Consider the following 5,505-nt stretch of genomic DNA (forward strand, 5'->3'; position numbering starts at 1 on the left):
CAAATGCTCGATCACTAGCCAACAAAATCGACGAGATTCAGCTGAGGATCGTCTCACGGAGGATGGACAGCTGTGTGGCCATCATTACGGAAACCTGGCTGGACTGCAATACACCCAACACAGCGGTGGAGCTAGCGGGTCTGCAGCCTCGGCTAAAAGCAGAGGTGGAGGGCTCGCGCTCTACATCCATAACTCCTGGTGTACAGCCACACACACCATCGGAACGCACTGCACACCCGACCTGGAATATCTGGCTGTGAAATGCAGGCCATTCAAGACGGTGAGAGAGTTGTGCTCCATTTTGATCATAGCTGTTTACGTTCCACCGCGAGCTAACGCTAAGCTAGCGCTAGAGGAGCTCTACTGTTTGATCACCAGGCAGATGAACTCCAACCCTGAGGCAGCTGTGATTGTGGCTGGAGACTTCAATCACGTGGAACTCAAAGCAGTGCTTCCAGAATTCAAGAAGTTCATACACTTTCCCACCAGAGACAATAACATACTGGATCAGGTTTATTGCAACATCCCAGGAGCATACAAGGCGGCAGCAGCTCCTCACCTGGGCATGTCAGACCACATCTCTGTGAGGCTGATTCCAACATATAAACCTCTGATCTACAGGACAAAACCAACCACCAGAACAGTTCAAGTATGGACTGAGGAGACTTCTTCAGCCCTACAGGACTGTTTTGAACTCACTGACTGGGAAGTGTTTAAAGATGACTCAGACCTGGAGGCCTACACATCATCTGTCCTGGACTACGTGCAGTTCTGCACTGATGCTGTTCTACCCACAAAGTCCATCAAGGTGTTTCCAAACCAGAAACCATGGTGTGACAGCACAGTGGAGTATCTGCTCAAAGCTCGGGATGCAGCCTACAGGTCAGGTGACAGGCTGGCCTACAGCAGGACCCGGTCAGAACTGAAGAAGGGCATCCAGCAGGCCAAACACAGGTACAGACAGCGCATTGAGGAGCATTTCACTGACAACAACCCACGTGAAATGTGGAGAGGCACCAAAACCTTAACAGACTACAGGAATAGCAACCAGCAGATCAGCCATGACCCCACCCTACCTGACACCTTCAACAGTTTCTTTGCATGCTTCGACACACCTGGCAGCAGAGAGACTGTTTATCTTCCACAGCGTGAGGAGCAGCCTCTCGTCCTGCAGCAACACCAGGTTAGCTCCACCCTGAGGAGGATCAGCACCAGCAAAGCAGCAGGACCAGACAAGGTATCAGGTCGGGTTCTGAAGCTGTGTGCACAGCAGCTGGCTGGAGTTTTTCTGGACATTTTCAACCTGTCCTTGCAGTTTGCTTCAGTTCCTGTGTGCCTCAAGTCCTCTATCATTGTGCCTGTGCCGAAAAAATCTACTGTCACCTGCCTTAATGACTACCGCCCGGTCGCTCTCACACCAGTAATCATGAAGTGCTTTGAGAGGATCGTCTTAAGTCACATCAAGGACGTCATTCCTGCTACTCTGGACAGATATCAGTTCGCCTACAGGGAGAACCGATCGACAGAGGATGCAGTCTCACTGGCACTGCACACGGCTCTGACCCACCTGGAGCATCCTAACACCTACGTCAGGATGTTATTTGTGGACTTCAGTTCAGCTTTCAACACGGTGATCCCGGACAAGCTGACACCGAAACTCCACAACCTCGGACTGTCCAACCCCCTATGCTTCTGGATCAGGGACTTCCTCACAAATAGGCCTCAGGTGGTGAGGATTGGGGACCGCACATCATCCACACGGTTCCTGAGCAGAGGCACACCACAGGGATGTGTGCTTAGCCCGGCCCTCTTCACCCTATTCACACATGACTGTTTTGCTATCCATCCCACAAACATGGTTCTGAAGTTTGCAGATGACACCACCGTGGTGGGTCTCATATCAGACAACAATGAGACCCTCTACAGAGCGGAGATCCAGCACCTGACAGGATGGTGTTCAGACAACAACCTTGTTCTGACACACACATCGCACCTGGTGAAGAGGGCCCAACAAAGGCTCTTCTTCCTCAGGAAGCTCAAAAGGACTGGACTCTCCTCTCAGCTTCTGACAAACTTCTACAGAGCCACCATAGAGAGCATTCTCTGTCTGAGTGCAACAGTGTGGTACGGGAGCTGCACTGCACACGACAGGAAGGTCTTGGCCCGGGTGGTGAAAACAGCACAGGGGATTGTAGGGAGTCCTCTCCCACTCCTGGACTCAATATACGACAGCCGGGTCCAGAGAAGGGCCAGTCGTATAGCTGCAGACCCACCCACCCAGGACACGAACTGTTTGTACCTCTTCCCTCTGGAAAGAGATACAGAAACATCAAAGCCCACACCAACAGACTGAAACACAGCTTCTTCCCCAGAGCTGTGAAATCCATCACCCCATCACCCCCCACCCCCCATCCATAGACTGAACACTAAACTCCTGCAGACAGGCAGAAACACTCAGACTGCACTTTGGGACAATATGCTGCAATATGTGGATCACTTCCATGCCAGTCACTTTAAACACTTTAAATACTTGTTTGATTTGCACTGTTATTCCTTTTACTCTTTTATATATATATATATATATATATATATATATATATATTTATCTAAAGGTATATTTCCTTTCCATACTTTTATCTTCGTGTGTTACAGTGTTCCTTTTAAGCCGAGAACTTCTGAAACAAAATGTCGTTGTGCCTTGCACAATGACAATAAAGACTCTTGATTCTTGATATTATTTTTAGGTTATTTCTCCAGTGTTTCCTCGGAGGGGGCTCTCTCTCTCTATCGGCTGTGGCTGCTGGGGCTCTGTCCTGCAGGTTCTTTCAGTCTGGTTGGGCGGCTCCTCTGCCTCTCACTTGGCCGTGTGTCCTGGGTCGGTGTCCTGGGTCGGTGTCCTGGCGGTCGTGGCCTGTGAGCGGCTCCTGGTGCAGACGGCTCCCTGTGATAGTGTTTCCTTACCAGGCTCATCTGTGCTCAACCTCACATTACAGTAGTCTTTTAATATGTGCAAGTATGTGTGTGTGTATGCTTGCTTGTACATACTGGTATGTGAGAGGACGTGGGGAGGGAGGGGGTTGTGTGTGTGTGTGTGTGTGTGTGTGTGGTTGGAGGGGGGCATTGTTTTAACCATGGAAAGCACTTTGTGCTGCATTTTTGAATGAAAAGTGCTCTATAAATAAAGATTGATTGATTGATTGATGCACAAGCAGGCTGGATGTCTGCTTGGTCTCCAGCCTCTCATAAAAAAGCTGTAACTTTATATAAAGTGTGATTTTGGTCTCTTATATGTCCCTGTAAAGCGCAGCCCATAGCCCTTTTAAAGAAGTCTCTTTCATCACACACAGATCTTCCTGCCACTTACTGGATCTTGGAAAATCCAGTCTGCAGGATGATGAAGACTCACATATAAAAGCTGTAACTTCCCAAACACACAAAATGACACTTTTTGGACAAAATGCCATGTTTTGGACACAAAATTGACATTGCTGGCATTGCAAATGGACAAAATGTTTTTTTGCTGACAGGTAAGGGCTGGAAGCTCCTCCTGAATGGGGTGAATGCTACACTTTGTAGACGGGGAGGGCTCATGGACAAAGGGAGAGGATTTGGACAGATTCTCCATCCACCTGGTGTATTTGTGCAGTCCTGCAAATTTAGTATAAATATAAAAGATTTGTTGTCTCAGTGGTGGTCAGAGGAACACACACTCTTACTTTCCCTGTAGGCTAGAGGGGGGAGGGATGCTCGCACAAATGCCCCCAGTGTATCTTTACACCCCCTTGGGGAGCCCATGCAGGGAAGGTGAAGTTTGTCCAAAAGCCCTCCCTAGAATCCATGTTCAGGGGTTGCCAATGGACGTCCTTTTGTTTCTGTTGCAGTCTTTTGTGGAGGTGTGGGTTCAAATCCCACTTCTGACAACTTCAGTATGTATTGGTGCACATTTAAGATCAAAAAGCTTCTCTCTTCACAGAGTTCCAAGTACACTGAGACCCAAAATGTCATGGAAACAATGAAGTAACAAAAGCTTTTCTAATAGTTGTTTAATGCATCTCAAGACGTTCTGTGACAACTGTACTTTTATAGCTGTCATGTTTTACACTTTACTCCTTGTCAGGTTTAGATTAGATTAGATTAGACTTTATTAATCTCACAGTGGAGAAATTCACTTGTTACAGCAGCTCTTCTTATAGAATAAAGTGCAGAAAGCAGACAGAATAAGGTGAACATGCATCACAACAAGAAGGTGCAATATAAATTATTTACAAGAAAAGTCTAAGAAAAGCAAAAAATATGTAGCATTATAAATATAAAAGAAATATATATAAATATATATAATTAACAGTGAAGTCAGGAACTTCATAGTAAACTTACCACATGACAAATTAGACTCAATGTGTGTCAGGATGGCCGAGTGGTCTAAGGCGCCAGACTCAAGGGCTGTTACCTTCCTGAAACAGGGATTTCTGGTCTCCAAAAGGAGACGTGGGTTCAAATCCCACTCCTGACAGACTCCCAAGGACATTCACAGTCTTTTAAGATCAAAAACTCCGCAAAGTATGTTCTGTTTAAAACAGCCATGGTGTCTTTATTAGCTTGTAAAGAAGAAAACAAAAAAATAATTTTAAAAGCCTCTCATCCACTGGTTATTGTTTTTAAAAATAGTGGTTACCACAGAAATTCAGCAAGAAGATCCAGATATCCCACAACACGTGATCCCAAACTGACCAATCACTGCATAGCAAGGGTGCACATCAGGCCTGGAAGAGGTGTGTGTGGAGCCTCTGCGGAGCTACGCTGAGCCTACAGTGGTTACGCAGACATTATATCCACCTATAGCCATGTGAGGCTGTTCAGCAAACCACTCTTAATTATATTTGTGTACATGTCATCCCGTTAGCAGCCTGGCTAGATCAGCTGGTAGACTATGGGAGTCTTAAGCTCAGAGTCGTCTGTTTGAGCCCCGTGTTAGACGTTGACATTTTGATCAAAAACTGATACTTGGTCAGGTACCTTCAACAGATGAAGCTATGAGACTGTCTTTACAGCGTAATCACTGGTGTAACAGGAACAGAATGTAGCCAATCAGAGATCGATATGACTGGAGAGTAAGGAAGGATAAAAAGTCCATGTTCACGCTGTCTCCAGTCTGTAATTTCTTTCAGTTCTGGGGCCTCATTTATCAAACTATGCGTAGCAAAGCAAACTACAGGTGGCATCTACAGGGCAAAAAGGAAATGTGCTGCACAAAAACTTTCAGATTTATCAAAGCATGCGTGTGTAATCTTCCATTCATCATTACCTGCCACTTAACCAAAGTCTGGTTGCAGGGGCAGCTGCCTAAGCAGGGAAACCCAGACTTCCCTCTCATCCTCTCATCCGGGGGGGATATCGAGGGGTTCCCAGGCCAGCCGCGAGATGTAGTCCGTCCAGCGTGTCCTGGGTCTTCCCCGGGGCCTCTTTCTGGTGGGATGTGCCCGAGCTACCTCATCTGTTATAGACAAA

General features: G+C 46.9%; 1 non-coding gene across 1 annotated transcript; it reads left to right on the forward strand.

The window, feature by feature from the left end:
• The first annotated feature begins 4,400 nt into the window (after positions 1 to 4,400).
• Positions 4,401 to 4,510, forward strand: trnal-caa. The gene is made up of 2 exons: positions 4,401 to 4,438; positions 4,465 to 4,510. It is a non-coding gene; the product is annotated as a tRNA-Leu (tRNA).
• The last annotated feature ends 995 nt before the right edge of the window (positions 4,511 to 5,505 follow it).

Source organism: Melanotaenia boesemani, chromosome 24 (assembly GCF_017639745.1).
Source record: "Melanotaenia boesemani isolate fMelBoe1 chromosome 24, fMelBoe1.pri, whole genome shotgun sequence".
NCBI lineage: Eukaryota > Metazoa > Chordata > Actinopteri > Atheriniformes > Melanotaeniidae > Melanotaenia > Melanotaenia boesemani.